This window comes from Syngnathus acus, chromosome 16, assembly GCF_901709675.1.
Source record: "Syngnathus acus chromosome 16, fSynAcu1.2, whole genome shotgun sequence".
NCBI lineage: Eukaryota > Metazoa > Chordata > Actinopteri > Syngnathiformes > Syngnathidae > Syngnathus > Syngnathus acus.
Genome location: NC_051101.1, coordinates 8,168,968 through 8,178,568, shown reverse-complemented (window position 1 = coordinate 8,178,568; position 9,601 = coordinate 8,168,968). Strand labels below are relative to the sequence as shown.

Below are 9,601 nucleotides of genomic sequence, written 5' to 3'. Positions count from 1 at the left end.
AGTCTTAATAGACAAGTGGAGCAAAATGAGAGTGTTAATAATTTAAAACACAACATTTACAATTCAGTCCAATAAAAAAGGAAATTCCCTGATATTCAGAACTTGTTAAATCTTTCTTTCAAATATTTTAGCCATGAAAGGAATGTTGTAAATCTAAATTGCCACCACCTTGCCGAGACGAGGTTATGGACACCAGCGCCACATCCCAATGCCAGTTATGAATTATTTCTACTGCAAGGAAACTTAAGCTGTATTACACCAACCATGCCCTTGCCCAGAGCAGACAATTACAATGTCAGATGCTGTCACCCGGTGTACTGTAGCTAGTACATCCAATGCCGGGTCACCTGCCAGTGCTGAAACAGAAGAAGAGCGGGACAAGAGCACAATGTGTTGGAAATATCACTTCACACAAGCCGGGACTCAACAGCCAGGATACGTCGCAGTGATACCGTTTGCCTCTGCTTGAACCGGAAGCTCTTTCTTCACGCCTGACGTTGCCCTGTACAGTACCCCGTGTAATGTTAGCCCTGTCACACGGCGCAGAATGCAAAAAAAGTTTCAACAGAAGCCAGCAATGTCAAATATTAACTGAAAAGCTATCCACCAGAACAGGTGCTTTGGCAGTGTTAATACACGTCATGCAAATTCAGTGGGGAAAGGCCAACTTTTATTCTCCCCCAAGGATCCAGTTTGTAATCTTCAGAGTAAATCATTTATGGGAAACTATGCGTTGGTATGAGAATGCAAGAACAAAGATTTATGATTGGCTTTAAAATACATCTTAAGAATATGATCCAAATATGTGGAGTCATTCCAATGTTTGAAGAATTCACCAGTAATTGTTTCACACTGACATTTTTGCAATTAGTTCTCTACGCTTTGTGCTAATACTAATTTGTTGTACAATATTTTGACGAGAAATAATGACTTATGGATGTGTTGCGGTCGGATAGATTTCTCTGGGAACAACATAAACATTCTGGTTGTGTGTTGACAAAATTCTTGCTTTGCAGTCCTACAGGATTGCATGCGGTTGACAATCTTTAGTCTTTTAACAGTGGTTGGATAGAACTTTGTAAAATCACGCCACGTCCAAACTGCTCAGCTAATATATTCGAAAGCAGAGTCGTCCTCACAAGGAGTCCTCATGGCTATACGTGACTTCAGACTGTTGTTCTCAATAGATATAAAATATGTATGAACTGTTATTAAGACCATGTGAATCACAGGAACAAAAGCTTTTTTTCAGGGCAAATCATGTTCACATCAAAGTTCAAAAATACATCTCCACATCTTGAGTAAATGCCATTGCCTTTTCTCTGTGATCCGTCTGAGCACATCTGTGGCCAATACCGTCTAACATGTGGTCAGCTCAGCTTGTACTTGCTTTCTTCAACAGCAACAATGCCATCAGACCCTTCACTGAGAGCGCAAGGTACACTATATTGATAAATTAGTAGGCACACGATTATTAATTCATTAAACAACTTTTCAAATGCACCAAGGGAGTTTAAGAAATCAAGTCCCACAGGGTCAAACTATCACTCCCATAAAAAACTTTATTTGTGCCTCTAAACATTGGAACACATTAAAAAAAAAAGTAGTTAACTGCTGTTACTATCAAAATGTCAGAACAATAAAGCACACAAATGAAGAAGGTGCAATGAAAAAGAGAAGATGTTTATGGTGATGCTAGAGAACAGTATTTATCTTACTCATACCACCAAGCAAAAACAAATAATAACAATGAGCAATGGACAACTCGTGAATTGGTGCACTTGTAAGTCAAGGAAGTGCCGTACTGAATTGTAAGACTTGAGTGTTCGGCATTCGTGATTCCACTCTTCTTACAAACATGTCTACATTAGATATATAAGGCAGTTATTTTGTTCAGACAAATGAAAAGTTTTTAGATGTTACCTGCTGACAATTTCAACTTCCTCAGATGCGGGAAACATATATATATATATTGGGCATGAAAAGTTTCAACACTTATAAAACCAATCCATGCTCAACAAAATCGAGAAAAAAAAACAGCTTATTGTTCAGTTTGCATGTACAGTGCATATCACTGCTCTACTGAAAACCGTCATTTTTTTCATCTAATGAAAACCATTTGCCTTGCCGAACTGAGATTCACGTGACTCACAGCTCGTATGTAGAATCAGATGAGCAATTTGTTTTACTGAGTTTCAAGCAGATGTTTAGTTTCCATCGACATCCAAGATCATCCAACATCTCTTAAAGTAGCTTGCTTTATACAAAGCCCAAAAATTACTTGCAACCTTAAAGTGAGCAAAAATAATCTCTCTTGATGAAAGCTTATTGAAAACTGCGAACTGGCAATAAAGTGGGAATTTCTCTCGCAGTCACAAAGGTTATATTGGTGTCGCTGAGATTGTTGTGCATTGAGTTTTGCCAACTGTTGGCATGTGGCAGGGGCACTGACAACTGGACTTATCTCAACATCCAAGTTCTCAGCAGGCCATCCTCTGCATGCTATTGGCTTGTCCAATGTTACAATGTCTGCTTCTGGAACTACGGTGCAATTCGAGAGAAGAGATGGCTAAATAGTTGGCGAGGAAGTAGAGCATCTCTGTCCAGCCTGTGCGCCTTGCTCACCTTCCCTCTCTCTCTCTCACCTCTCATGTATCCTTTGCTTAGGTTACGAAGGCGCTTGCTGAGAAAATCTTTCTGAACTCCCGGGTCTGTCTGCAATGCTCGGGTTGCTTAAAAACCTGCCAGTGTAACAGCTGTCTATGGACTCGGCCCGGATAAAGCACTTGAAAGTGGTACGACTTACACCATAGGGTGGGGCTTTATGAGGGGCCCTCCTGTGTGGCGGACTCTGCTGGGGCTGTTAATTGGCACATTCTAAAGTGCTGTATATCTGCCCTTCATCATACCAGCCACAGGCGGAGGCAGAGGGGAATCCCAAATAATTTATCCAGCACTTGTGACCCGGGTTCACTCCATTGACACTACTTAAATCTATGAAAAATACTCCCGTTTGCAGTTTTGCTTATCACTTAAAACAGCACTTCATCACAATGAAAGTATTTAAGATAAACATTAGTCAACATTTATTTACGTATGTATTTATTTTGTTTTTTTTGTTTGTTTGTATATTACCTGATGGTTGTGTGATGTTCGGAAAGAACTTTTGAAGCACTATTTTAAGAGGCATGACGTTCGCAAACGCAGCTCATGAACCTATGCACTCAGCAAATATGGTGCTCATATGACAAATTGATTTACACAAACTACATCAACTTCCTGCCATTGCAACACATGAGGCACACATAAAAGACTGTCTAAATCTCAGCTATCAGCACATACCAGTGGATGACATATAGTGCACTTCTCGCAAACAAAAAAACGCGTTGAGAGCACTAAATTTGAATAAATTGGACACAGAAATAAAGAAATCCTATGAATTATAGGAGTACAACAAATTAGAAAAATAAAAGAAAAGATGATAAAATAAGGAGAAAAGGAAGAGCAGGATGAAGACCAGAGAAAAAAAGAGTAACAGAAGCTTTCGAGTGGATGAGCCGCCCATAAGGTTGCCAGATGAGCTTCAGCTTAACCGCAATCCTTCGAACTGAGACAAACATACGCCTCTATCTCCTGTATGCCTTCCACAGACGCCCCTAAACGATTGTAAACATTAATTCTGAAGAAAAGGGAGGCTTCCCAGGGGCCACTTCTGGATCACACTACTTCTGTGCTGGTGTGAGATAATCACCAGCAGATAATGTTCAGTTTGTCAAGACATTTCCAAGGAGTGACTTCACTCCACATCACGTTAGGGTGTTTCAAATGAGCCTTGGCAAATGGTTACGAATAGAGTACAAACCTGGAGATAAATGCCAGATATATATGCTTGTGGCTTCATTGGCGCTGACAGTAACATTCTTCAGTTTTTGTGGGTGACGGAACTAATTAAAAGTTCGAAAAAGAGTCATGATATCCCATAGCCCTACATACGTCAAAACAATTTAGTCAGTTGCTAGTATAATTTCTGTGGCCACTTAATTACAACCCTGCTATCAATTATCCTTCACTTAATATTAATAATTTGTGTTTACAGTTTAAAGACTAAAGTGATTTCAGATATTTAGTATTTCTATACATATTGGACATGTTTGAATATATTGCTGCCTACAAAGGGTAGGAACAGGATACCCAATTTTTTAGTCAACATTTTCATTAATAAGTTACTTGTTGGTATGGTAATTCTTTTTAGGCTCAATCATGTAGAGGTGTGTGGAAATAAGAGGGATTTTACAATCTAATTTAGAGCACAGTGAAAAGCTATTGTTTCTATTCATAAACAAGGAGATCAATCTGAGAGTCTATTTTGTTTGTTCTCTTTCTGTTGATATAGCCTGAAGTAACTTATATGTGAAAGAAACACTCCAGGTGTTTACATTTTTTTCTCTGAGGGTTTTTTTTTTTTCATTCCTCTGTATCAGCTAATTACTTACTGATTTGACACCAAACAAATCCCAACCTCTCTGGGTTTACATTAAACAGGCCGCGGCTCTGTGGTGTTTTCTTTTTTTTTCCGATGAAACATTGCATATGTCACATTGGGTATGCGTTTCCTTTTGTGCTTTTTTTCTCTGCCTTGACAAGCACCCTAGGTTGTTTGAAGTCTCATTTATTTGACTTAGGTATCAGCTTCAGAATTGATTAGGCTCCGCTTTCAAACACCTACAGAACATTGTTGCTTTAGACATTTGGAGGCAAGTTCCTCCTTTCCCGAATCTAATTAAAGACATAGCACGTCTTGACATTATTACCATTTTCAAGGGAATACAAGAGGAAACGAAACATAAACACTCTGGACATGTGAAAGGAGGTATCCTATTCAAACTTTCACCTTCTCTCACTCTTTTTTTAACATTGCTTGAAAATAGAAACTGGAGTTTGTTTAAGTTTGCATCTCCAGGGATTGAAAACATTTGGCCTATGTATTTAATTGCTAAACTTGCAGAGTGTCCCGGCTGCTCAAGGTCTACAAAGGTCTTTGCAGCAATGTTTTGAAAACTAGTATCTTCAGGAAACATACAGTATTTCTGGACAACAGAGTTCAAGTCTTGAACAACATCTTTAATTGTTTGAGAAACCGTCATACACTGAAGTGAATGTCCCACAGTGTGATGCGATTAGAATCCTCACACTCTATCAAATTAAACAACCATCTAATTAGATTACACACCGAATTCTGTGTGATGCTGAACACCATCAACTTCATATTATTATTCTTCCACGTTTATATTACTCAGTGCTCTGACTTATTATGAGAGCCAAAACATTCATGAAGAGAGAGATCATGTTTAGTGCTCAAATATGTCCCGTATATTTACATGAATGTGAGGTACTTGTTATTAGGTCATCCTGTGAGAGAGAATTAATATCAGTGTTCAAGAATATCAACAACTGAAAAATTCAGTCTGGAACAGAGGCCTTTGTAAACAACATCATTATTTTGAGAAACCTTTTGACACTGAGAACCTTATTAAATAGCGTTGTAATAGTTTTGATATGTAATGTAGAGTATAAAAAAGAAAGGAAATGAAATGGAGGAATTTGTTTTGTTAAAAATTAATCACCTTTTCTGTTGTCCTATGCTCCTAATGTACTAATGTATTTCATCCCAAAGAAAAAAATCTCACTAACTCACCAAAACACAACAAGCTTTGTGCACTAGGACATAAAATGGCGTTTATCTACACTGTTACCCAAAAAGTAGTGTTCAGTGTGTGTCTATGCATTTAAGATGCCATCTATTTGTCTCCAGAAATATAAAGACGTCAGGGGGAGAAAAATATTCCAGGAAAAAAAGAGGGCACATAAAACTTCAAATGAAAACCAAGAGAAGAAAGAACAAGTATGCAAGTGAAGTGGCACAGAAATTGGCCTGCTCAGACCAAAGAGACATGCTTTAAGGCTCACATTGGTGACATTCTGTTGGAGAATCACAGTCACATTCATTGGAGCTTGCCACATCGAGTCTATGTGGCCAATCCACGCTGGAGGCCCAGGGAGTTTGGGTCATTGAAGGTTTGGGACAACGTAGCATGACACACACGCACGCACACAACGAGAGAAAAGCCGAGTTGGTTTCCCACAGGGCAGAGCTGAAAGCTACACCATGTTCAGCTGGTACAACATGATGAAAGTGAACTGGAACACATTGTGCTAGACTGGCACTGAGGGGACATCGCCTCGTCGTGATCATTTTTTTTTTTTTGAAGCATAAAGTTCTGTATTTGCTTCATTTATTTATTTTTTTGTGAGTATGCTTCACATTGTCAAGTGGAGTTAGAGAAAATACAGCAACTGTTACCATTTAGGCATTAATTGATTAAACTACTTCAGCTTATGAAGCAACTGTGGAGCTGAGGCAGTACTGCAATGATAATTGTAGGGTGAAGAAGATGGAATCAGAAGACATACTACGGCTTTAATAAATAAAACAAATCATATATACATATATATGTATAAATACAAGCAACCTTTTTTGATTGTTGATCTTTTTATCATAAGCCAGCGCAGAACATCCCTCACCCACATAAATACACTTTGTCAGCCATGTTTTGAGCAATGTTTTGTGTGTGAGGGTCAAAGGCGACCTCTTGACTCAGGGAGTTTATACATGCTAATGAGGTTTGCACTCTAACCTCACAGCTAACTGCATATGGCGTACACACACAGCCCCACCCTTTGTCTTTACGTGGGATCAGGATATTGATCATTGGACCAAGTGGCGAAGCGAGAACAAAGTCAGATGACGTCACAAAATGGGATTCTGCTGTTTCTGATTCACTTTCAAAAATTCAGAACAATGAGATTTTTAATTTTAGATTAAAATCATCAAGTTGTGGTCATGTTGTTACGGGCAAATCTTAGCAATGGCTATTGTTTGAGGAAAATATTACACCATTTAGTATTAATTTTGAGATAATATTAGACACATTAAAATATTTGTATTTAAACACATACTGCATAGTATGTGTTAAAGTTGAAGCTTTGAAAGCTCACTTTTCATAGTGAAACTTCTACATTTGCAAGAAATCAAAGCCTCTTTGTGGGGCTGGCCTTAATCCTTTCTCCGGCATATAAAGGATGTACCTTTAAACTGGCTTTCACTCTTCTGATAACCATGCAAATTGCTGAGAGGTGGGATGCCATTTCATTGACATTGTTTGTTCGAATAACGTGGTGCAGGGGAAAGGTCCAGTCTCAGACATTCCACTGAAGCCCTCCCCTCTGTGAAGTTGCCTGACGAATTGTCACAAGCTTGTTATTTACCATTAGTTTCTTGCATCTCTTCCTTCTGTTGCCCTAACTAATTCAATCTTTTGGGGAGGTAATCTCATTGAATCGCCGCAGGAGGTTTGGGGGATCTTTACTGCTTTTTTTCTCTCTATGTCTCTCTCCCACTTTTTCTCTTTTCAACTTGGTGCTGAACACTTAGTTCAAAATTTGACAATTTTCTTATTATCTCTAAATAATTACTTGAATTGTCATTTTGAAACGTAGCTCAATTTAACTACATGTTCTTTCGTGTATTTTTTTAATTTATTTTTTCCCCTAAATACATAGGCTACAGTATTTGCAAAATGACAATCCATTTCTTAGGTTATTTGTTATATTTATTATTTCAAAAGTCTGGGAGTGGAAGTACCTTGTTTGACACAAATATGTCATTATCAAACATAATACTAATACTACTACTAGTAGAGGGATATGAACATGAATGACACTGTTCATTGTAAATGTGCAGTACAAAGATTGAGGCGATTATTCGAATAACAATTATTAAATAATAAAATAAAACCATCAGCGCTGTGACCGACTTAGCAAGTATCGGGCTGTATGAGTTTACTCATCAACAGTCTACCCTAAAGGGTATCAATCAGACGTCACATTGTAATAAGATCCAGAAGTGTGCTCAGATCACAGTAGGGCACGACTAACAGCCATATCCCTGTGGTAGCAGTGTGACTAAGAGTTTAATTTGGGAGCAGCCGTCACTTCAAAGGGAGACGTCAGTATTTTCTTGCTTATTTGCACCCCCAATGGGGCTTATCCATTAGAGTATAAGCATGCCTTGGTCTTCTGCTTTTACACTAATGCCACCCCGATTGCCTAATTTCTCACGTCAGCAACTTCTTCTATGCAGAAAGACGATGACAAATTAGGGAACAATTGAACATGATTGTGATGCACGTTTTCTGTGCAGCAGCAGGCAGCCCTAAAGCCACCATGCTTTTTTAAATGCATTTTTCCTCTTCAATTTATGTTTTTTGTCAGAGTTCATCCCCGGGACACATCAGGAACCATTTGTGATTTGCAGGCAGTAAGCAGTCACTGAGGGAACCTCATGGCCTCCAGCTAATTAAAAACATTTAGACACTCGGAACAAACAGAAGAATCAGTGGTGGTTTGGATTGTTTGACAGGTCATGTGGCTTTGTGCATGTGGGTGTCACACTTTACACTGGACTTATTATTGCTGTAATTAAAATATGACTACTATGAGGATACAACCACCAGGGATATAAATATTGAATTTTAAATATGTAGATGTGTTTATCAAATGTTTACGTGCACTAAAGTGGGAACTTTTTCAAACTGTCAAACAACAAAAAATTCTGCATGTCACAAATTCCAAAATCCAATAAGTTTCAAACTCTCGGTCTTCTTTGAAGTAATACTCAAATAATGTTACAATCCAAAAGAGTCTCTTGCTTAATGTGGAGCCATGTCTTTGTTAACATAAATTTATTGTTACAACCTATTGGCAATTTGTCACAACCAAGCATTCACCTTAACTCAAACAAAACAGTCAGCGAAGCAGGTTGTCAACCCGGGTGGCCTCCTTCTGGTTTGTCTCACTTATGCACAAAAACTTTAACAATGACTAATAACTGACCTAGAGTGTGAGGAGACATTAACACATTCAGTATGTGCTTGAGTATAATTAATTGTGCAAACGATGATGTGAGCAAACCTCTTTAATGGCTTTTCTATGCATTCATGAAAATAATAACACTGACCGTAAGCAGGATGGCAACATGAGCATGAACATTTATAAATAATCAAGGCATTGTTGTGAGAGGAAGCTACATTAGGACAATAAACACGTGTCGATTTTTCCATTGCTATTATTGACTTCATACTCAATTATTAAGACCAGTATATGACTCAGTTTTTTTTAATAACAGCAATAATAGGTGTAAAGACAAAGTACATTAATAAAGAGAAGCCAATGATTTGCATCATGTGATTTGATTGATTTTCAATTCTTACCACATACATAATGTTTTATTTCTTTAAAATGCACATAGACCTATCAATTTAGCTGTTCCAGATAAATTCACAAAAAGGGCTTTATGTCAATAAATGAGTTGGCCAAAAGATCTACGCAACTATGTTACGAAGGAAAGAACGGCGAAGTAGCACGGCCGTGCGGTCTGTCTGTCGTGAACAGCAGCAGCCCAAGTGAGACCACTCAGAGTCCCAGCAGGCTGCGGCTGTCAGGCTCTTCAGAGCCGACAGCATCCCTGATAAGACCGCTCTCA

At 38.4% G+C, this 9,601-nt stretch overlaps 1 long non-coding RNA gene across 1 annotated transcript; it reads left to right on the top strand.

The window, feature by feature from the left end:
- The first annotated feature begins 7,968 nt into the window (after positions 1 to 7,968).
- Positions 7,969 to 9,173, top strand: LOC119135877. Its single transcript, XR_005100629.1, has 2 exons — positions 7,969 to 8,065; positions 8,332 to 9,173. It is a non-coding gene; the product is annotated as an uncharacterized LOC119135877 (long non-coding RNA).
- The last annotated feature ends 428 nt before the right edge of the window (positions 9,174 to 9,601 follow it).